Below are 25,194 nucleotides of genomic sequence, written 5' to 3'. Positions count from 1 at the left end.
TTCTGGGACTTTCCTGTTTATTCTAGGCCCAACCCCTCATCGTTTTATGCAACTAACGGCTCCCATTCTGACATTTAAAATATGTATATCTTTTCTACATTGTTCTTCATCGAACAAAAATATTTATTTTGACATGGTAAAATCCCTCTATTTCTTTCTCTTATGGTTTATGCTTCTGGAGTTTTTTAAAGAAGGTCTTCCCCATCCTGAGCTCATAGAGAAACTCTCCCCCATTCTTGTCTTAGACTGGCTTTTCTAATAGCTACTTGATAATTTGGAATCTCCTCTCGCAGGTGATGTTAGGTAGGGATACAGTTTCTTTCTCTCCGCATGGAGTACCCGTCTTCCCGACTCCATCTCCTGACAGTCTTCCCTTCCACCCGGGTCTGTGGGCCACCTCCACAATCTGCTATGGTAGGCAAGAGACCTGGGTCTGTCTCTGGGATTTCTATGCTGCCTCGTTGGTCAACTTTAGTGTTTTTGCACTAATACACTTAAAAAAAATCACTATGTCTTTGTAGTATGTCTTTATATCTGTAAGGAAAGTTCTCCTTTATTCTTCTTTCTTCAAGTTGGCTTAGATATTCGTGGCCCTCTATCCGGCTATATAAATGTGGGAGTAAATTACAGAGCTACTTAACCAGATGCAGTTGGAATTTGGTTGGGATGGCACTGGCTTTCTAGATGGTTGTGGTTTTGGGAGCGGTGGAACCTGGCTTTGGGTGAGAATTCTGATCTCTTGGGTCCCACGTTCTCTTTGTCACCTGTTAGCCTTTATCATCATGGAAAGGGGGAGACAAGGGGAAGAGTGGGACATCAGATGGCACTTCAGGGATCATTGAGGATGACAGTAAGAAAGTGAAGTGTGGCATTAGCTTTGCCTGCATGGATTCTTTGCAATCAGAGACTTCCCAGGCATGGGGTGGGGATGGGTGGGTGGGAGGGAGAGGGCAGGAATGGCACTCTGCTTTCCAAACGCGCCACAGCCTCTTGTTTCCTGCTTAAATTCCCCTTGAGCAAATAGTCCAATTACCCCTCTCCTCTGTGACCTTCTCATACCACATTTGAACGAGTGGAACTTCATGTCCGCCTTTGACAAAGAGACTTGGAGTATTTTCCGTTTCCTGATTTGAGTGTGATCTTAACTCCAGGATGATTCAGATGACAAGCTTGAGTGGCAGCAGCCAAACTCGTATCTTGATATTCTGATGAACTGAGATCCTGGCTCATCCATCACTTTTTGAGCTGTCAGGACAACTCCCACAGCTGGAAGATCCATTTTATTTCTATGGTAACAGAAGGCAAAAAAAATTCCCCTGGCATCTGATATTACCTCTGAATCTGCTAGGAAGACGGGGCTTGAAACATGGCGTAAGCAGATGTTCTGAGATGGATAGAGAGTTCAAAGGCAGAACGAACGCTCAGCCACTCAAGAGGCACCTTGGGTCCTGGACTGACAAGATTTGGGGAAGACATGGCTCTCTTGGCTGTGGCGGTGTTGACTTTATTGGAACAAGGGAGCATAATAGCAGGATGATTGCAGGGGAACAGCCTCATTCTGCCCTCAGGATCCACTGCGAACTGAGGGAGGTGCGGAAGGGTTTGGGGACTGCTAGGGTCGTTGTCCCGTCCTTCACGAACCAGAGAATGAAGCCAATGAGATTTCCCTTTGATAATATGGAATGAGCTGGAGCAGGGCAGGGAGACTCAAAGTCACCTGAAGGTGACAGCAAGACTGAAGGTGATCTGCGTGTCTCCTGAAGACGTTGCAGCACAGCTACTAGACACATGCTGCGTCTTCTGGAAGTGTCCCTTTGACTTGGGTGGCAAAGTCATTTAGGAGCATTTTCACATGCCAATATGGATTGAGAATGGGCAGTTTTCACTCATTGTAAAGATGAAGCTGCAGATTTTATTTCTTACTGCGTTGGCCATGATGTATCTCCTGGGGGCTTGCATTCACCCTCCTCTACTCTTGGGGTACATTAATGAAGACATCTGAAGATTAAAATGTCTATGGAAAGGGAGATAACAACTTCAGTGGAGGGAGGGCGTGGGCAGCCATGGAAGCTGTAGTGGCTGCTACAGGGGCTTTTCTCAGATCCCCTGGGGCCCATATGACAGACTCCATTCATCCCTTCCCAGCTTCTCTGTGCTTTGCTTCGTAGTAACAGTTTGTAGCTGCCACCTTCTGCAGAGCATGGTCTCTGGATGACTACAGCTGCCCCAGCCCCAGGCCCCAGTCCTCCTTCCAGCCAGAATTGGAATTGCTCTCCAATTCCCTCTGTGCATTCAATTGTGTTTTTTAAAAAAGTCTTTTTATATGTATTTATACGTGATGGGGATTGAAGCCAGCTGGGCCGGCCCCCTAACTGGCTGTGCATTCCTGAGAATTGCAGGACTCAATGACCCTGATGTCCTTTTATTCCTGGGAAGTGGGAAGACTGCTGGAGGGGAGCTGGGGGCTAATAACTGCTCTGGTGCTTGCGGGGAGTCAGGCGTGGCATGGCGTCCTCTTCCATCAATTTCGTAGGTGACCACTGAGGGTCTCTGCCAGTGCCAGTCCCCTAGGTGTGGGATCCCGAGAGGAAACAAAAGGCCGGCCTCAACTCAAGGGGCAGGCACTGGGAATCAAACCCGGGTCTCCAGCATGGTAGGCAAGAACTCTGCCTGCTGAGCCACTGTGGCCCACCCTTTTCTTTTCTTTTTAACAGACTACTTTTCAGAGCAGTTTTGAGTTTACAAATATATGTTTAAAACATATATATATATATATATACTTTTCAGAAAATACAGAGCTTTCCTGTACCCCTCTCTTCTGACCCCATAAATTCCCCCATTATTAACATCAAGCATTGGTGTGGTACATTTGTCACAACTGATGAGCCAATATTGATACAGTATTAGGAACTGAAGTTGTCTGTGTCATGCAGCTCTGAGGGTTTGGCAAATGGGTCACATCGTGTCTCCTCCACTGCAGTTTCCTACGGGATCATTTCACTGTCCTGAAAATGCCCCAGGCTCATCTACTCTTCCACCCCTCCCCTACCCCAAACCCCTGGCAAGCACCGAGCTTTACTGTCTCTATAGGTTTGCCTTTTCCCCGATGTCGTCTAGTTGGAATCACACAGTAGGTAGTCTTTCCAGACTGGGTTCCTTCACTTAAGGAGGAGCAATGAAGCTCCTCCATGCTGTTTCCAGTCTTGAGAGTTCGTTTCTTTTTATCACAGAATAATATTCCATTGCGTGGATGCATCAAAGGTTGCTGATCCACTCAGCTATCAAAAGGCACCTTGGAAGCCTCCAGCCTTTCACAGTGATGAACAGCTGCTGTAAACATCCGTGTGCAGGTCTTTTTAAATTAATTTACTGTGCCAGCAGCTCCAGGGGCCAGTACCTTGCAGTGGTGAGTGCCAGGGTCTCTGCAGGCACCTGGCTTGGGTCCAAATTCTGACTCTGCCACATACTGACTGGGGTCTGGGGTGTGGCAGAATGACAACTGAAGTGTCCGTACAATTCCCGTCCCTGCTGGGGATGAAACAGTCCACAGAGGGTGGACTTTGGAGCCAGGCAGACCTGGGGCTCATTCCCAGCTTGCACCAGCATGGATCCCTGGGGTAATGATTTACCTCTCTGACCCTCAGTCTCTTCATCAGTAAAATGTAAATAATGTTCCTATTCTTGGAGGGATCTGGTAAACAGGAACATAAAATGTGCAACGTGCCAGGAGCTAGTAGGCTCTAAGTGAAGGCTATTATTATTATATCGGGAGGAAAGGAGAATATACTATAAATAAGCATAATACCTCCCTGTGACTCCAATCATGCTCTCGTATGTTATTTCTACCTGTCTCTGATGGGTTCCATGTGCTCCATAGACTTAGAAAAAAAAGTGGCAGCTCCATATGTGAAGCTGGCCAAGTTGTGTTGTTCAATGGATAAGGAGATGCTGAGCAGTGTATTTAAAGCCCTACCCATTGTGCAGAGAGAGGACAGAGGAAACGTGGATGTACGTGATTACACACATCAGGTGGCTCCAGGGAGGGGCACATCAAAGGATGCAGATTGCCTTGGGAGGGCCTGAGGGGCTGGGGGCGGGCGGGCGGGCAGGTAGGGGACCTACTTTGTTTTGTAAATAAAATACCTGCTTCCAGCCTTTAAAGATTCCCAGGCCATAGGAACACAGCTAGCAAAAAAAAAAAAAAGTCTGGGGGAAACTCAGTTGAAATGAAAGAGGGCGAGGAGTCTAAAATAGAGAACAAGTCTGAGGGTGCGAGATGGGGTCCGAGGGAGAGGAGGGGAGGAATACACCCATCTTCCTAAATGTTTCCTTCGTATTAATTTTTATTTTATTAAGTAAAAACTGTCCTAATGATGTTTATGGAAAAGCAGCATGCTGTGCTTCTCTCTTTCCTTCTTGTTCTTGGGCATGCCTGGGTCCCGAGGCTGTGGTGGGCAGGGGGCTCCTCCCTGGGGGCGGGCTGGGGGAGGGCGCTTTGTCTGGGATCTGCTCACCTGGGGCAGCTGGACCCTGGGGATGTGACCTAGAGAGTGGCTAGAGGCACCCTTGGGCAGGGCGGCAGGGCAGGGAAGCTTCGGGGAAGCGCCCTTGCTGCACTGCTTGCCCCGCTGACACTCAGTGACCTTGGGCTGCGCTGTGGGTTGACCTGTCTTCCTCCACAGGACATGCTCAGGCCCAGCCTCGGGTCCTGTGAAGGTGACCTTATGTGGAAAGAGGGCCCGTGCAGATGTTAAGGGGTCCTTATAAGAAGAGGGGACTTGAAGAGATGCAGACGGAGGAGAGAAGGTCCAGAGGGGGCAGGGCTTGGAGGCACCTGCAAGTGCAGAAGCACCAAGGAAGGACAGCAGCCAAGAGAGCTGGGGGGGGGGGGAGCAGGGAGGAGCCCCCAGGGCCTCAGGAGAGAACAGGGAGCAGCCCGACCACACTGGGGTTTGGGACTTCTGGGCTCCGCAGCAGTGAGAGAAGAAATGTCTGTTGGGTTAGGGTCCCCGGCTGTGGTCCTTCATCACATGGGCCCCAGGAGATGAAAAAAAGCATCGAGGCCACAGGGCCTGCTCCTTCACCATGTCAAACCTCCTTCTGCCCCCACTCATGACGCACTTGTGCACAGCCGCCAGATGATCCAGGCTAATCTCAGCATCCGTAATTTAATCCTGGCTACAAAGCCCCTGTCTTCTGATAGGGTAGCATCAATTGGGCCCAGGGATCAGAACCTGATATCTGTTTTTACCTCTGTCCCCGTCATACTAATTTTTTTAGTAGTTGTAGGACTATTTAGCTTTCTATGGTTTCTTGGTTCAGTTTTGGTAAATTTTGTTTTCCGAGGACCTAGTCTATTACTTCTAATATTTCCATTAAGGATTTAAAAAAAGCATGAGGTAAAAAGGACAGGAATGGATATGATTTTATTGGGTTTAGGTTTATGCCTCCAAAGTTTAAAAAGTGACCAGTGAGTGGGACTACTTAGTTGTTCACATGAGAATTCCTGCATCTGAGAAAGTAAATTCACAAATGGCAAGTGTGTGAAAGCCTGAAAAATGTCTGATTAAACCTTTTTCCCTCATGATCTTGTATACTTGTAGTTGTGACCTAGTATTCCATGTCACAAATTATAATATTATTTTCTGCTTAGTAATTTATCTCAGAGGTTATCTATTGGATAAAAAAATATCCATACTTCATAAAAGGAGGATTTAGACCTCTACAAGTAGTTACTTCCTAATCTGGTGTGAGAATTGCTGTCTTCTGTGAGTTGTGTGGCCAGGATTGGGACTGAACAGCCTCCACCTCCTCTACCAAGCCCCTGGTCTGACTCCCCTGTGAGCTCCTGTGGTGACCCATGGAACCCCAGCCTCTCTCTTGCTCAGAGGGACGCTCTCCCTCCTCCCAGCCCAGCCACCACCCAACTGCTCTTTCCAGGGGTCCCAATAGCTGAAAGGCTGATAGCTTAGTTGGTGGTGAAGACAGAATTAAAGAGGTATGAGAAACAAGTGTGCAGCCTTTCATAAATGTCAGGGCAATGAGACATCAAACTAATAATATATTAACAGTAAAAACTCTCAAGAACATCTCATTTCAATTACTCTAGGGAACTACCAGCTCATCCATGTGGGCCAAAGGAAAGTAGGAGAGTCACGAGCCAGATTCTCTACTTCACTGTTCATAGAACTCAGAGGGCAGTTGTCGGAAATCCTAACACCATGGCAAAAAGGTCCTTCTCTGCAAACATGGAATCTCAAAGAAATGTAGATTTTCACAATAAATGACCTTTAGAGATAATTACCTATGGCATAACCACATTTGTTTTGGAAAGGACTCTATTTTTTTCTTTTTTGCAGCTGTTAGCATATGTTCTATTTGTGTTTATTTCAAGGAGAGGAGGAAGACTGGAGAATTATTACTATTGACCTTGCAGAAGCTCTTAATAAAGGTAGTTTTCGAGAATAACCAGTCTTCAAAGGGCAATAAAGAAAGGTAGACTTGCTCATTTCAATGGAAAAAATAACCCTACAAACAAAAACCCAAACTAATAAGAGCCTACGTTATGCTGTAAAAGATAGGTGCTCCAAGAAGGTAGAATTAAAATAAGAAGCCACTGCCATTTAAGCAATGGGCAGCTCTGGTGGGTTAATTCTCACCTACCTAAATAATGAAACTAGAGTTCTGATACAGTCTGCATGCAATGATGGTGATGATCATAAATATTTCCTCACTGTTCTCATGGAGACAGTTCGCTGGACCCCCCCCCCCCACCCCAACATGCACTAAGGCAGCGGGTGATGCTATTATAGATGTGTTTACTAACCTGCCCAATACAGAACCTACTATAGACTATGAAAAGTGCATGTCAGTCTGCAGTCACCACAGTCACCACAGACCTTGTCCTGGTTAGCCAAAGTTTTTCATAAACTTGTTGAGAAAACTGTATTCTCTGATCAGCACTCAGGAGGAGCTGATGGAAGTAAATGAGGTGGAACAGGGCTGGTGGTAAGTGAGATGGTCCTAGGCCCTCTGTCATATTGTATAATATCCACCACCCTAGAGAGACACTGAGGAAGCAAAGTGAGTGTACAGAATCCCAACTCATTCACCAAGTGCAACAGTTTAAGTCCCTCTTCATTTCTGGGTTTTATTCACAAAGTTCATTGAGGTGTCTGGTTCTCTGGGACATGGTTTCCTTGAAGGACAAACACAAGTTCTTAGGGTATCAGGCTCCAGTTACGATTCCTTCTCTTGACTCAACCTTTAGAACGATAGGTACTGTAGGGGTAAGAAGACCTTGATGGCTTAATTTCACTGGGATCTGTAAGAATTAAATAAGCACATTGGGAACAGTAAGTGACCCATCAACAAGAACAGAAGCTAAGTTGATAAGATGCATGAAAGACAATAATACTTTACAAACAGAAAAAGTACTGCTGGCTCAGAGATCTGTGCTCTTTTTGCACTTATTCTGTAAATCGTGTCAAGATTAAATTGGGAAGCATTCATCCATGAATTTATTCCATTCACTCAACAGAGTACTTATTGAGCACCTTTTGTGTACCAGGGAAAAGACAAACTCGCATTATTTTGTGTTTGTCTTAAATTTAAATTTTAAATGAAAAACTTAAAAATTTAACTATATTCTTAGGCATGATGGAAACTATCTTTGGAAAGCTATACACAGTTAATCTTGCATGTGCAGAGACTTGCCAGGTACTTGTGAGCAGGTATTATACATTTTAATTGTTTGGGCAGTCTCTGACTGTCAAATATTTCAGTTACTCCTGCCCATTGACCCTCTTACTCCAGTTTAATTATGGGAAGCGCCCTGCAGGAAGAATTGTATCTATGTTTCCTAACAACTGTGTTCCCATGTGTCAGGAAAATGTTGGATTTCTGAGGATATTGAGAATTTGACCAGTACTCTGAGCCCCACTCATGCCCACTCACTCCCTTAGTAACATTCAAGCCTCCAAAAGTGTAAAATTCTGATCCTAGTTGAGGAAAGGTCCAGAACCATGTGCTCAAGTTCAAATGGACTACATGACCTCCATGTACTAATTAGCACTCTCTCTAAATGATCTTCGTCAAGCCACAGAATTAGAACCCCTGAACCAAAGAGCTCATAAAGCTTATAAATGGCCTAAAAGAGAATCCTTGGCCAATAGAATAACTAATTACAAGATGAATGACCATGTTTTTTATTTATTAATTAAAAAAATAAAGAAACAAAATAAAATAACATACATAATTCACAATATCATCACTTAGTTGCATATTCATCATTTCTTAGAACATTTGCATTAATTCAGAAAAAGAAATAAAAAGACGATAGAAAAAGAAATAAAATGAACACAGGAAAGAAAAAAAAAGATTATACCTACATACCCCTTACCCCTCGCTTTCATTGATCACTAGCATTTAAACTAAATTTATTGTAGCATTTGTTCCCCCTATTATTTATTTTTATTCCATATGTTCTACTCCTTTGTTGACAAGGTAGATAAAAGGAGCATCAGACACAAGGTTTTCACAATCACACAGTCACATTGTGACAGCTGTATCATTATTCAATCATCCTCAAGAAACATGGCTACTGGAACACAGCTCTACATTTTCAGGCAGTTCCTTCCAGCCTCTCCATTACATCTTGAATAACAAGATTATATCTACTTGATGCATAAGAATAACCTCCAGGATAACCTCTCGACTCTGTTTGGAATCTCTCAGCCACTGACACTTTGTCTCATTTCACCCTTCCCCCTTTTGGTTGAGAAGGTTTTCTCAATCCCTTGATGCTAAGTCTCAGCTCATTCTAGGATTTTTCTCAATACCTATTACCCTTGTGGTTGCAAAGGCAGCTCTGTTAATATTATTATAGAAGAGGAAGAACACAACCTTCCAGGCAATCTCTGCCTCTTGGTGACTTTGATATCATATGCCATCAAAAGAATCCTAATATGGGCTGAACAGGGTGAAAAGATCATCTGTCATGTAGGCAGGACCTAAAATATATCTTCACCTGATTGAGGTACCGATGACTCAGAAAGGTCATAAGACTCACCCCAACCACACTGCCAGGACACAATCCCACATCTTCTATTTCCCACCCTATGCCCTTTCCACTATTCCAGACTTCCCCTGGGCTGCAAAGTTTTCACAGCCTTCTAGATTGCACTGGTTGCCCCAATGCTTCACCACTCCCAGTATGCACTCCCTCTGCCATCTAACCCTGCAGGCTCATCCAATCTGATGCTGGGCATCACCCAGTGGCTTCCCTTGGAAATATGGAATTTTGACAGTAGATCTTGAAAAGGTTCCCAAATACTGGGCTTCTGGCTCTTACCCTCTGCCCATTCTGAGAAGAGTAGAGCACCTAGACTGCTAGGTGTGAGAGACATGAGGAGCAGACCTGAGCCTGCCAATAACCTAGTGCAGCCAGCACAAGTCAGCAATGGTCAGGCAAAGTAGGTCCAGCCAGTGTCAGCAGAAGTAATTATCCCAGACCTATGATCAGCAAAGGCTTATTGTTAGATGCCAAGGAAGTTTCTGTGATTGATGTTTCTTGGCAGTATTATCGTAAAAGGTAAATGGTATACCAGGGCCAGCATTGCTTTCCAAAATTCTTACATTTGTGCAGGAAGAAAAGCACCTGTTACTGATTTCCCTTTTTCTTTGTTTCTTTAGAGTCTTTTCAAATAGTGTAGGTGAAAGAATCAGCAGTTGGGCTTTTTGCAAAAACCCTCCTGGAAGCGGCACGGAGGCTCTAAATTTTCCTGCCCATCCAGGTATCACCCACACACCTTGTTGGGCAATGCAGCATCAATTTCCTTCTGCAGCTTCTTCTGGACATCAGGGTGTGTGGCCAGTTCATACATAAGAAAGGAGAGTACACTGCTAGTGCTCTCATAGCCAACTAAGATAAAGATCATTGACTGAGCTAAAATCTCCAGATTGGTCAGAGCTAAAAGGAGAGATTGGAAATGTTAGGTGAAGTAGGTCAGTGTAAAATATCACAGGCCGGATAGAGAGAAAGCTAAAGAAATTTCCCAAATTCCTCAGGAAAAATGGAAAATCACATAGTCACACTTGGAATGTGTAGCCTACAGAGCCTGAAAAGGAGAAAACAGTTTCCATTTTTCCTGAGGTCTTACTATCCTTGGCATCTCCTCCTAGCTATGCCCCCTCCGCCCACCCAGGTGGATGGAATCTCATGTGGCAGCGCTTCTGTCTACTGTGCTCAGTGTTGTGCAGGTGGCCCTTGGGGAACCCTAAAAGTGCTTTACCTGGAAGTCATAGATGGGTTAGCATTCTCACCCTGAAAACATTTTAAATTAATCTAGACTAATATGGCTTGAGTAATTTGGAGAGTGCTTGCAACACTCTAGGGAAAGTGTAAAGGCTCTTCCATTTAAATATGTTTTCTGGAACTGGAGGGAACAGCCCTGGGCAGCAGGTGAGCACCTGTGACCAAAGGTTCATCTCTGGACCAGAATATCAGCGGCATCTGAGTTTGGCTAGAAATACAGAATTCTGGAGGAGGTTCCAAGATGGTGGTTTAATGAGGTGTGGAATTTTGTTTGTCCTCCAGAGAAGCTAGTAAATAGCCAGGAAGAGTACAGAACAACTGCTGGGGCCACATCTGTGACCAGACACATAACATACACCAGTCTGGACAAGCTGGACCAGCTGTGATCCCACACACAACTCTCACTAGATGGAACTGCAAGGATTCACATGCTCCAACTGCCCCAGGCAAGGGAGGAATTAAGCGTGTCTGGGAGTCAAAGAGGATGGTCAGGTGAAAGAAGTTAATTCCCTGGAGCCTGTGCCTTCCCTAGGAGAGGGGTGGGGCCCAGCTCAGGTGGAATCCCTCCTTCAAGGAAGTCAGACCTCAGGGACTGGAAAACTGAAGCAATTAAAGTCAGCCTACAACCTCCCCTCTGTCTCAACCACACCCCAACAGAGAGAGTCTGCTGACATTCAAGGCACTGATTACTTTATAGTTGTAGGAAATCACAGGCAGACAGGCACCAGATACTAGGCAGGACAGGAAAAACAGAGTCTAGATGCTTCATAGGAAAGTCTGTCACCCTGCTGGATCACAACCTCAAGGAAGACTGATGCAGGTGACTCTTTTCCCATGAGAGGAGGCCAGACAAGTCTGTGTAAATCTGACTGGGTTCTTATAAATATCTAATTAGACTCTACTAAAAAAAGAAGGCTCCATGTAGCTAAGGGAAGGAATAGAAGAAGAGCTAAAAAAATTCTGATCCATTAACAAAAATCTATGCTAGAGGTCTAGAATAAGCTGAACTTTAGGTCTAGAATAAGCTGAACTGAAAGTCAAAGAACAGGTAGAGAAGAAATTCATCCAGGAATAAAATCCTATGTAAAAGCTGAACAGAACCTCCAGAATAAACTAATTGAGGAAATAAGTTGCCTAGATGCCAGCAAAAAACTATGAGTCATACTAGGAAAATAGAAGATATGACCCAGAGAAAGGAACAAACCAACAATTCAATGTAATACTGGAGTAGAAACAAGGAATTCAGGATGCTTCATTAATGGAAAATCTTATCAAAAATCAAATCAATGAGTTGAGGGAAGATATACAGAAGCCATTGGGCAAACAAAAAGAAGAAATTGAAAGCCTGAAAAAACAAATTGCAGATCTTACAGCAGTGAAAGGCACAGTAGAAGAGATGAAAAAACAAAACAAAAAAACAATGGAAACTTTCAATGATAGATTTGAAGAGGCAGAAGGAAGGATTAGTGAACTGAAGGATTGCAAAACTGACATCCAAAATGCAAAAGAAAATATAGGGAAAAGAATGGAAAAGTAGGAGCAGGGCCTCAGGGAACTGAATGACAACATGAAGCATTCAAATATATGTGGCCCAGAATGAGAAGGGCAGGGAAAAGGTGGGGAAAGACTAATGGAGGAAATTATCACTGAAAATGTTCCATCTCTTATGAAAGACATAAAATTACAGTGTATGCCAAAGAGAATAAATACAAATAGACATACTAGAAGACAGTTACTACTCAGACTTTCAGATTTCAAAGAAAAAGAATTTTGAAAGTAGAACTGAAAAGCAAAACATCACATACAAGGGAAGCCCAATAAGCCTATGTGTGGATTTCTTAACAGAAACCATGGAGGCAAGAAGGCAGCAGTATGATATATTTGAGATTCTAAAAAAGAAAAGCTACCAACCAAGAATTCCATATCCAGCGAAATTGTCCTTCAAAAATGAGGGGGGTGTTAAAACATTTTCAGACAGAAATCACTGAAAGAATTTGTGTCTATGAGGCCAGCTCTGCAAGAAATACTAAAGGGAGCACCACAGTACATAGGAAAAGATAAGGGAGAGTGGTAAGGAGAAGGGTGTAGGAATGAAGACTATCAGTAAAGGTAAAAAAGGAAAAAAAATAGGTATGACATACAAAATCCAAAAGGCAAAATGGTAGAAAAAAATACTGCATTTAAAGTAATAACACTAAACATTAATGGATTAAACTCCTCAAACAAAAGACATAAACTGGCAGGATGGATCAAAAAGCAAGACCCATCTATATGCTGTCTATAGGAGACTCATTTTAGACCCAAGAACAAACATTGGTTGAAAGTAAAGGTTGGGAAAAGATATTTCACGCAAACAATAGTCAGAAGACAGCAGGAGTACCTATACTAACATATACCAAATTAGACTTCAAATGTAAAACCATGAAAAGAGACAAAGAGCACTATGTATTAATAAAAGGAAGAATTCAACAAAGAGACTTAGTAAATCATAAATATTTATGATCCAGAGTGCTCCAATACATGAGATAAACAGTGAAAAGAGAAATAGACATTTCTACCATAATAGTTGGAGACTTCAATTTCCTGCTTTCATCAATTGATAGACCATCTAGGCAGAAAATCAATGAAGAAACAAAATTTGAGTAATACAAGAAACAAACAAAACTTAACAGACATTTATAGAACATAACACCCAGCCAGAAAAGGATGTACTTTTTTCCCAAGTGCTCATGAATCATTCTCAAGGACAGAGCATAGGCTGGCTCACAAGGCAAGTCTCAATAAATTTACAAGGATTGAAATCATACAAAACCCTTTCTTGGATCATAAAGGAATGAAGTTGGAAATCCAAAACAGGGAGAGGGCCAGAAAATCCACAAATATATGCAGGTGATGCAACATGCTCTTAAATAACCAGTGGGTCAAGGAAGAAATTTCAAGAGAAATCAGTAAATATCTCAAGGCAAATGAAAATGAAATCATAACAGATCAAAATCTATGGGATGCAGCAAAGGCAGTGATGAGAGGGACATTTATTGCCTTAATTGCCTATGTAAAAAAGAAGAAACAGCAAAAATCAAGGAATTAACTGTACACTTGGAAGAACTAGAGAATGAAGAGCAAACTAACCCCAGAGCAAGCAAAAGGAAAGAAATAATGAAGATTAGAGCAAAAATAAATGAAATAGAGATGATGAAAACAATTGAGAATATTAACAAAACCAGAAGTTGACTCTCTGAGAAAATCAATAAAATTGATGGCCCCTTAGCAAGGTCGACAAAAAGAAAAAGAGAGAGGATGCAAAGAAATAAAATCAGAAATGAAAGAGGAGACATAACCACTGATCCCGCAGAAAGAAAGGTGGTAAATGAGAGGATACTATGAACAACTTTATGCTAATAAACTAGACAATAAGAATGAAATGGACAAATTTCTAGACAGGCATTAATGACCAACATTGACTCGAGAATAAATAGATGACCTCAACAAACCAATTGCAAGTAAAGAGATTGAATCAGTCATCAAGAAGCTCCCAAAAGCTTCTGCTCCGGAGGTGCTCCATCCGCCATCTTATCCGTCCCTTTCTCCTCCTACTCCAGTGGCTCTCCAACCACCACCGTGCCCTCTTCCGCCTTCACCGGCTCCTCCGCCACCGTCCTCGACAGCCTTGCCATCCTCACCTTTCCTCCTCCAGAACAGCTACTAGGGGAGTAGAAACAATACAGAACAGCTCCCGGAGCCACAACAGAAATAAAAAAGACAGCGTACCCCATCCTGAAACGGCAGACTGGCTGGGAGAACCCGCTCCGGTGAGATCGCGAGGGGTGTGAGCTTCCCTGGGCGGGGCGGTAAGCGGCCGGAGTTCCTCCCCTCCTCCTTCCCGGGCCAGATGGCAGAATTGGGCAGGCGGTCCCCTCAAGCTGTGGCGACTGGCGCCTCTACCACGCGCGGCCCCCCGGACCAACTGAGAGAATTGGATCGGAAATCCCCAGGCCACGGAGAACGGTGACCGGGGGGGTCCCTTCCAAACACATGACTCCCTGGTCCGGCTGGGAATGGTGCACTCACCCGAGCCGCGGTGGCTGGTGCCCTCCCGCCACGCTTGGCGCCCCGGGCCGACTAGGAAATTCGGACGGGCGCTCTCCCGGGCTGCGGCGGCCGGCGACCCTCCCCGCGTTAGGACCCCTGGGGTGGCTGGCACTCTTCCAAGTCGCTTCGGCTGGCGAACCTCCCCCACGGCGAGAGTTTTCCAAAGTTAAAGGACCCACAGCACCTTTTACTGGTGGGACCTGCAGACAAACGTGTGCCACGAGCGCCACCTACTGGGCAGGATAAGAAAAACAGAACCCAGAGATTTCACAGAAAAATCTTTCAACCTGTTGGGTCCAAAACCCAGGGAAATCTGACTAAATGCCCAGACACCAGCAGAAGATAATGGATCACGCTCAGAAAATTGAAAATATGACCCAGTCAAAGGAACAAACCAATAGTTCAAAGGAGATACAGGAGCTGAGACAACTAATGCTGAATATATGAACAGAAATGGAAAAGCTCTTCAAAAATGAAATCGATAAATTGAGGGAGGACATGAAGAAGACATGGGCTGAACATAAAGAAGAAATAGAAAAACTGCAAAAACAAATCACAGAACTTATGGAAGTGAAGGATAAAGTAGAAAAGATGGAAAAAACAATGGATACCTACAATGATAGATTTAAAGAGACAGAAGATAGAATTAGTGAATTGGAGGATGGAACATCTGAATTCCAAAAAGAAACAGAAACTATCGGGAAAAGAATGGAAAAATTTGAACAGGGTATCAGGGAAACCAAGGACAATATGAACCACACAAATATACGTGTTGTGGGTGTCCCAGATGGAGAAGAGAAGGGAAAAGGAGGAGAAAAACTAATGGAAGAAATTATCACTGAAAATTTCCCAACTCTTATGAAAGACCTAAAATTACAGATCCAAGAAGTGCAGCGCATCCCAAAGAGATTAGATCCAAATAGGCGTTCTCCAAGACACTTACTAGTTAGAATGTCAGAGGTCAAAGAGAAAGAGAGGATCTTGAAAGCAGCAAGAGAAAAACAATCCATCACATACAAGGGAAACCTCATAAGACTATGTGTAGATTTCTCAGCAGAAACCATGGAAGCTAGAAGACAGTGGGATGATATATTTAAATTACTAAAAGAGAAAAACTGCCAACCAAGACTTCTATATCCAGCAAAATTGTCCTTCAAAAATAAGGGTGAAATTAAAACATTCTCAGACAAAAAGTCACTGAGAGAATTTGTGACCAAGAGACCAGTTCTGCAAGAAATACTAAAGGGAGCACTAGAGTCAGATACAAAAAGACAGAAGAGAGAGGTATGGAGAAGAGTGTAGAAAGAAGGAAAGTCAGATATGATATATATAATACAAAAGGCAAAATGGTAGAGGAAAATACTATCCAAACAGTAATAACACTAAATGTTAATGGACTGAATTCCCCAATCAAAAGACATAGACTGGCAGAATGGATTAAAAAACAGGATCCTTCTATATGCTGTCTACAGGAAACACATCTTAGACCCAAAGATAAACATAGGTTGAAAGTGAAAGGTTGGGAAAAGGTATTTCATGCAAATAACAACCAGAAAAGAGCAGGAGTAGCTATACTAATATCCAACAAATTAGACTTCAAATGTAAAACAGTTAAAAGAGACAAAGAAGGACACTATCTACTAATAAAAGGAACAATTAAACAAGAAGACATAACAATCATAAATATTTATGCACCGAACCAGAATGCCCCCAAATACGTGAGGAATACACTGCAAACACTGAAAAGAGAAATAGACACAAATACCATAATAGTTGGAGACTTCAATTCACCGCTCTCATCAATGGACAGAACATCTAGACAGAGGATCAATAAAGAAATAGAGAATCTGAATATTACTATAAATGAGCTAAACTTAACAGACATTTATAGGACACTACATCCCACAACAGCAAGATACACCTTTTTCTCAAGTGCTCATGGATCATTCTCAAAGATAGACCATATGCTGGGTCACAAAGCAAGTCTTAACAAATTTAAAAAGATTGAAATCATACACAACACTTTCTCGGATCATAAAGGAATGAAGTTGGAAATCAATAATAGGCGGAGTGCCAGAAAATTCACAAATACGTGGAGGCTCAACAACACACTCTTAAACAACGAGTGAGTCAAAGAAGGAATTGCAAGAGAAATTAGAAAATACCTCGAGGTGAATGAAAATGAAAACACAACATATCAAAACTTATGGGACGCAGCAAAGGCAGTGCTAAGAGGGAAATTTATTGCCCTAAATGCCTATATCAGAAAAGAAGAAAAGGCAAAAATGCAGGAATTAACTGTCCACTTGGAGGAACTGGAGAAAGAACAGCAAACTAATCCCAAAGCAAGCAAAAGGAAAGAAATAGCAAAGATTAGAGCAGAAATAAATGAAATTGAAAACATGAAAACAATAGAGAAAATCAATAAGACCAGAAGTTGGTTCTATGAGAAAATCAAGAAGATTGATGGGCCCTTATCAAGATTGACAAAAAGAAGAAGAGAGAGGATGCAAATAAATAAGATCAGAAATGGAAGAGGAGACATAACTACTGACCTCACAGAAATAAAGGAGGTAATAACAGGATACTATGAACAACTTTACGCTAATAAATACAACAATTTAGATGAAATGAACGGGTTCCTGGAAAGACATGAACAACCAACTTTGACTCAAGAAGACATAGATGACCTCAAAAAACCTATCACAAGTAAAGAAATTGAATTAGTCATTCAAAAGCTTCCTTAAAAGAAAAGTCCAGGACCAGACGGCTTCACATGTGAATTCTATCAAACATTCCAGAAAGAATTAGTACCAACTCTCCTCAAACTCTTCAAAATAATCGAAGTGGAGGGAAAACTACCTAATTCATTCTATGAAGCCAACATCACCCTCATACCAAAACCAGGCAAAGATATTACAAAAAAAGAAAACTACAGACCAATCTCTCTAATGAATACAGATGCAAAAATCCTCAAAAAAATTCTAGCAAATCGTATCCAACAACACATTAAAAGAATTATACATCATGACCAAGTAGGATTCATCCCAGGTATGCAAGGATGGTTCAACATAAGAAAATCAATTAATGTAATACACCATATCAACAAATCAAAGCAGAAAAATCACATGATCATCTCAATTGATGCAGAGAAGGCATTTGACAAGATTCAACATCCTTTCCTGTTGAAAACACTTCAAAAGATAGGAATACAAGGGAACTTCCTTAAAATGATAGAGGGAATATATGAAAAACCCACAGCTAATATCATCCTCAATGGGGAAAAATTGAAAACTTTCCCCCTAAGATCAGGAACAAGACAAGGATGTCCACTATCACCACTATTATTCAACATTGTGTTGGAGGTTCTAGCTAGAGCAATTAGGCAAGAAAAAGAAATACAAGGCATCAAAATTGGAAAGGAAGAAGTAAAACTATCACTGTTTGCAGACGATATGATACTATACGTTGAAAACCCAGAAAAATCCACAACAAAACTACTAGAGCTAATAAATGAGTACAGCAAAGTAGCAGGCTACAAGATCAACATTCAAAAATCTGTAGCATTTCTATACACTAGTAATGAACAAGCTGAGGGGGAAATCAAGAAACGAATCCCATTTACAATTGCAACTAAAAGAGTAAAATACCTAGGAATAAATTTAACTAAAGAGACAAAAAACCTATATAAAGAAAACTACAAAAAACTGCTAAAAGAAATCACAGAAGACCTAAATAGATGGAAGGGCATACTGTGTTCATGGATTGGAAGACTAAATATAGTTAAGATGTCAATCCTACCTAAATTGATTTACAGATTCAATGCAATACCAATCAAAATCCCAACAACTTATTTTTCAGAAATAGAAAAACCAATAAGCAAATTTATCTGGAAGGGCAGGGTGCCCCCGAATTGCTAAAAACATCTTGAGGAAAAAAAACGAAGCTGGAGGTCTCGCGCTGCCTGGCTTTAAGGCATATTATGAAGCCACAGTGGTCAAAACAGCATGGTATTGGCATAAAGATAGATATATCGACCAATGGAATCGAATAGAGTGCTCAGATATAGACCCTCTCATCTATGGACATTTGATCTTCGATAAGGCAGTCAAGCCAACTCACTTGGGACAGAACAGTCTCTTCAATAAATGGTGCCTAGAGAACTGGATATCCATATGCAAAAGAATGAAAGAAGACCCATATCTCACACCCTATACAAAAGTTAACTCAAAATGGATCAAAGATCTAAACATTAGGTCTAAGACCATAAAACAGTTAGAGGAAAATGTAGGGAGATATGTTATGAAACTTACAATTGGAGGCAGTTTTATGGACCTTAAACCTAAAGCAAGAGCACTGAAGAAGGAAATAAATAAATGGGAGCTCCTCAAAATTAAACACTTTTGTGCATCAAAGAACTTCATCAAGAAAGTAGAAAGACAGCCTACACAATGGGAGACAATATTTGGAAATGTTATATCAGATAAAGGTCTAGTATCCAGAATTTATAAAGAGATTGTCCAACTCAACAACAAAAAGACAGCCAACCCAATTACAAAATGGGAAGACTTCAACAGACACCTCTCAGAAGAGGAAATACAAATGGCCAAAAGGCACATGAAGAGATGCTCAAGGTCCCTGGCCATTAGAGAAATGCAAATCAAAACCACAATGAGATATCATCTCACACCCACCAGAATGGCCATTATCAACAAAACAGAAAATGACAAGTGCTGGAGAGGATGCGGAGAAAGAGGCACACTTATCCACTGTTGGTGGGAATGTCAAATGGTGCAACCACTGTGGAAGGCAGTTTGGCAGTTCCTCAAAAAGCTGAATATAGAATTGCCATATGACCCAGCAATACCATTGCTGGGTATCTACTCAAAGGACTTAAGGGCAAAGACACAAACAGACATTTGCACACCAATGTTTATAGCAGCGTTATTTACAATTGCAAAGAGATGGAAACAGCCAAAATGTCCATCAACAGAAGAGTGGCTAAACAAACTTTGGTATATACATATGATGGAATATTATGCAGCTTTAAGACAGAATAAACTTATGAAGCATGTAATAACATGGATGGACCTAGAGAATATTATGCTGAGTGAGTCTAGCGAAAAACTAAAGGACAAATACTGTATGGTCCCACTGATGTGAACCGACATTCGAGAATAAACTTGGAATATGTCGTTGGTAACAGAGACCAGCAGGAGTTAGAAACAGGGTAAGATAATGGGTAATTGGAGCTGAAGGGATACAGACTGTGCAATAGGACTAGATACAAAAACTCAAAAATGGACAGCACAATAATACCTAATTGTAAAGTAATCATGTTAAAACACTGAATGAAGCTGCATCTGAGCTATAGGTTTTTTTTTTTTTTTACTATTATTATTACTTTTATTTTTTTTCTCTATATTAACATTCTATATCTTTTTCTATTGTGTTGCTAGTTCTTCTAAACTGATGCAAATGTACTAAGAAACGACGATCATGCATCTATGTGATGATGTTAAGAATTACTGATTTGCATATGTAGAATGGTATGATTTCTAAATGTTGGGTTAATTTCTTTTTTTCCGTTAATTAATAAAAAAAAAAAAAAAGAAGCTCCCCAAAATACAGATTGTGCAACAGGACTGAATGTAAAAACTCAGAAATGGACAGCACCATACTACCTAACTGTAATACAATTATGTTAAAACACTGAATGAAGCTGAATGTGAGAATGATAGAGGGAGGAGGGCTGGGTGCACAATGAAATCAGAAAGAAAGATAGACAATAAAGACTGAGATGGCATAATCTGGGAATGCCTAGAGTGTATAATCATAGTGACTATATGTACAAAATTTAAAAATGTTTTTGCATGAAGAAGAACAAAGGAATGTCATTACTGCAGGGTGCTGAAAATACATGGTAGTTAATATGTTAAAATTTTACCTTATGTGTGAGACTAAAGCAAAAAATGTTTATTTGGTACAAAATTTATATTTTGACTAGTGCTTTTCCTGATATAACTTATGTAGACAGCTTAATTGAACATCATAAGTACATGGAATCTTGAGTAGGACATGAGATTTTGTTGGTTTGTCCAGACTGATGCCCCAATAAATCCCAGAGTGATTTGGTCAGTGAATAAAAAAGTATTTGCAAATTCCCTTTTGGGGAATGGTGAGAAAGGGGGAAAATTCAGCTTCCCCAAGTTGAATTCTTGATATTCACACAAGCAGTGTGGACAATCAAAGCTATAGGCTGAGCCCCCAATCTTGGGGTTTGTTCATATGAAATGACCCCGCAAAGGATAGGTCAAGCCTACTTAAAATTAGGCCTAAGAGTCACCCCCAAGAGAACCTCTTTTGTTGCTCAGATGTGGCCTCTCTCTCCAGCCAACACAACCAGCAAACTCACCACCCTCCCCCTTTCTATGTGGGACATGGCTCCCAGGGATGTGGACCTTACTGGCAATGTGGGACAGAAATCCTGGAATGAGCTGAGACTCACCATCAAGGGATTGAGAAAACCCCTAGAATGAGCTGAGACTTAGCATCAGGGGATTGAGAAAACTTTCTTAACCAAAAGGGGGAAGGGTGAAATGAGACAAAGTGTCAATGGCTGAGAGATTCCAAACAGAGTCAAGAGGTTATCCTGGAGGTTATTCTTATGCATTAAGTAGATATCACCTTGTTATTCAAGATGCAATGGAGAGGCTGGAGGGAACTGCCTGAAAATGTAGAGCTGTGTTCCAGTAGCCATGTTTCTTGAAGATGATTGTATAATGATATAGCTTTCACAATGTGACTGTGTGATTATGAAAACCCTGTGTCTGATGCTCCTTTTATCTACCTTATCAACAGATGAGTAAAACACATGGAATAAAAATAAATAATAGGAGTAACAAATGTTAAAATAAATTTAGATTGAAATGCTAGTGATAAATGAAAGGGAGGGGTAAGGGGTATGATATGTATGAACTTTTTTCTGTTGTCTTTTGATTTCTTTTCCTGAATTGATGCAAATGTTCTAAGAAATGGTCATGATGATGAATGTACAATATGTGATGACCTTGTAAATTACTGATTATATATGTAGAATGGAATGATCAAAAGTTAAGAATGTTTGTGCTTTTTTGTTACATTTTTTAAAAAAAGTAAAATAAAAAAATGAAGCTACTAAGGCCTCCCAGGTAATCCTCATGTTTTTATTGCAAACTGATATTACTCATGGAAAGTTTTCTTTCTTCTGTACCTAGAAGTTTCTAGAAGTCCATTGCATCGTGTTTTCAGCTTACAACCCCACACATGGGAATGCACAAAATATTGCCTTGAAGATGCCCTGATTTGGACATTTTCCCAATGTCAAAACCTTGAGCAAATAAATTCCCACTGTTTAAGCTAAAAACAAAAATGGGCTCAAGACATGAACAGATACAGCTGAGAAGGGAAAATACAAATGGCTAAAAGGCACAGCCCACATCCTTGCTCTCCTTTCTGATGCCAAACAGCCCTTGTGCTTATGAGCAAGATTACCGCCTGCTCTTTCCCCGAGAGAAGCTAGTGTGGTTGGGCCATGGGTTGTTGGATCAGGGCTGGATTAGGGCTTCTAGGTGCCTGGACATCAGCAATGGATGTGGTGCCTGCCCCACCCATGTAATTCATAAGTAAAAACAAAATGAAATGAAAGGGAGCAAGCAAGATTCTGAGTTCCCAACGATGGCTTCTGTGGTTCTGTTTTGGATCATTCACTGATCAGATTCTTTCCCCTATTTAGATGAATCTGATGATCCTGAATTGTAATTGGAGTAGAAACTCAAGGTTAGGGCTGTGTTGTCCATCTGGAAGCTTGTAGCTTCATTTAATTAATTAAATTTATTAAAATCTAATAATATGAAAAATTTCATTTTCAGTAGCACTAGCCACATTTCCAGTCCCCCACAGCCACATGTCTGGTGGTTGCTGAATTGAACAGCATGGATACAGAACATTTTGTTTATCACAGACACTCTGTGGAACCATGAGGATGAAGATGAAGACAGATAGATGATATGTAGGTAGGTAGATGAGTCCACCGTATCCATCTACCTACCTACAATTAGTCATACATGAAAAGATAGACATAAGATAGACACACAGATGATTGATAGATGATAAATAAATAGATATACAGACACATAGATGATGTATTTAAAGACAGGTGAAAATATACATATGTACATTCAAACATGTAAAGGTGGTAGAATGATAAATGCATGTTAGATTGATAAATAGGAAATACAGATCAATTGATAGATGATGAAGACTGATGATACAAAGATGACAGAGAGATATGTAATACATTGATGAGAGGTGGACAGAAGTTGATGCAGACATGGGAACACATATATTCTCAGTAGTGTATTAGTGTCCACTCATTTTTGTTCTCTATACCTAAGTTTTCAATGTTCAGGAATGGCCTGAATTGCAGGACATAACATTGCTAACTTGAAATTGGCTATGATGAGATTAATAGGTCACAGAAATAATATAACAATAAGCCCTTTTTTTTCTCTTTTGAAAGCCAGTTTATGTCACAGCATACTGAGAAACATAGATGTATTTATGTTTCTTAGTTCTGTGCTAATATATTTAGTTTCTTGGCTACATTCATTGAGATCTAGAAGGAAGGAAAACCAGTAGCATTGCGCACACCTAGCTCTCAGATTTTGGTTTCTAAATGCCATTTCCCTGTAAAAGGAATCAGGCTCCATCTAGAAATGGTTGGTTCCAGGGCTGGTCATGGGGAAATTGCAGCAGTACCTGAAATATCTTAGACCTGAAAGTGATGTGTGCTTGGAGAATGGTCATGTCAGGGCAATGAAACAGGAGCCAACCAGGAAGGGCTTCTCCTGGGTGAACCTGAGACAACATGAATGTCAAGACAAATGATGGTAGTGACAGAGTAAATTAATAATTTATGAAATCATGCTGATAAAAAGGAATGGAAGAGAATGGAAAGCTCTCCCACAATGGAGCACCAACTCATAAATGTAGAAGGAATGATGGAATTATAAAAGCACCATTTTCAACCATCACAGTAGAGAAACTATCAGAAATCATCAACATATGATAAAAGGAGCAGGTGAAAGTTTGAAGAGGAATGAGACGTTCAGAGTCTCAACGACTCCCACCTCTCCATGCTTTTAAATTACACAGGGACTATAACCTGTGCCATGGATTGAGGCAGTGACCCCGGCCTGTACATTGTGCTCCAAGTCAAGGTCAGCAATACAGGGACGACGTGCCCTCTAGGCCATGCCTTGGTGCAAATTTCCAGGCCAAGGCTCTGATGAAGGGTTTCTGGGTGGGGCCAGGGATTCTGCATTTAAACAATCTACCGACTGACTTCTGGGCATGAGATATCTGTTTTATGATTGTCCTTCAATCTAGAACTAAGTTATGCCTTTGTGCTTCTGCCAAGTTCTCTGCCCACCATTGAAGATCTGAGTATGCCTCTTTCTGTAGTTTGGCTGAGATTCTCATCTGCCTGGAAAATGTTCAGCCCATTTTAAAAGCAGCCCTCACCTCTGCGCTCCCCCATCTTCAGCCCCCATGACACTCCTTGGGTTACCTTTTTGGGATTCAGTTTCCTGGGAAGTCTGGGAGTAATCATCAGCTGAAAAAAAGTCCACTCGATACTGGAAACAGAGGGAGATTGCAGTGACGGCATGGCACTTGGGAACTCAGAGGGAAATTCTTCCTGGGAATCTGGGCCATGCAGGCCCAATGTCTGAGTGGTGATGCCTGGCTCCCCAGGGGCAGAAACACCCTTTGCCAGTCTCTGCCAAAGGAGGGTTCCCAGGAGATGTGCAACCTCCATGCCCGCCTGATTTGGGAAGTCTGCAGTCCCTAACCCTGGGTCTCTGGCTATGGGGTACAGCTCCCTTCTCCTTTCTCTGTCATGCCTGCCTGCTCAGAGGAAGTCCCTGACCTCATGCATTTTTCTTCTCCTGCACTAATTTCACGCTCTGCATCTTGTTCTTGACAAGTGATCGTGAAGATTCACGCCTGACATTTCAGGCCAATTGGCTGCTCTGTGAGAGCATCTTCAATGCCCCCGACTGCAGGGACCCCCCACTACTGTCAGTGCACCCTGGGTTGCTTAGCCATGACTCCCTGACCTGCAGACACCCTGCTGCTGTCCTCCAGGGCTCAGGCAGTGAAGCAGCTGAGCTAGCTGCAGCTTCAATTTCCAGAGGAGACCACTCCCCTAACCAGAGAATGAGAAGGTGCCATAAATTAGAGCATTTCCCCACAAATCCTAATACCTCTGGTAGCACCTGCAAGTCCTTTTGAACAAAGGTTGGCCCAATCCAATTCTGTTTAAGTCTCCAGAGCCAACAGGTGTACAACTGCACCAAACCACTGAATTTCCAATGTAACTCGAGTCAAACTGAATCTGAAAGGCTATTTTATGGGTATTTTGCCTCCACTCCTGCAGGTACTACAATTCACAGTACAACCCACAGGCTAACAGCATTCGACTCCCTTAATACTCATTACCATACTTCCTTTGGTACACATCTCAAGGGAAGCATGACTGAGTGCACCCGCAAAGAATGTAGGTCTTTCTTAATCATTTGTATTGTTCTTAAAAAGCAATAATGGAAGAGTACAATCAACCTCTAGTCTTGCTCACAAGTTTTGTTTATATCATCCCATAAATGTGGCACTTTTGTTTTACTATATTTTATCTGTTTTAGGTAATTATTCAAAACAAAATGTCCATTATCCCAAAGTCATGTCTGACT

The 25,194-nt window shown here is 41.7% G+C and overlaps 1 pseudogene across 1 annotated transcript in view; it reads right to left on the bottom strand.

Moving 5' to 3' along the window:
- Nucleotides 1-2,465: 2,465 nt before the first annotated feature.
- LOC143666649 (cytochrome P450 3A4-like) overlaps nucleotides 2,466-25,194 on the bottom strand; it is a 43,548-nt pseudogene continuing 20,819 nt past the window's right edge. The window contains exons 10-13 of the transcript XR_013167721.1: nucleotides 24,015-24,081; nucleotides 9,810-9,970; nucleotides 4,515-4,721; nucleotides 2,466-2,567 (exon numbers count right to left, since the gene is read on the bottom strand). The product of XR_013167721.1 is annotated as a cytochrome P450 3A4-like (transcript). The remainder of the gene's footprint in view (nucleotides 2,568-4,514; nucleotides 4,722-9,809; nucleotides 9,971-24,014; nucleotides 24,082-25,194) is intronic.

Source organism: Tamandua tetradactyla, chromosome 23 (assembly GCF_023851605.1).
Source record: "Tamandua tetradactyla isolate mTamTet1 chromosome 23, mTamTet1.pri, whole genome shotgun sequence".
NCBI lineage: Eukaryota > Metazoa > Chordata > Mammalia > Pilosa > Myrmecophagidae > Tamandua > Tamandua tetradactyla.
Note: the sequence above shows the minus strand (reverse complement) of the source record. Positions and strands in the feature narration are given on the sequence as shown.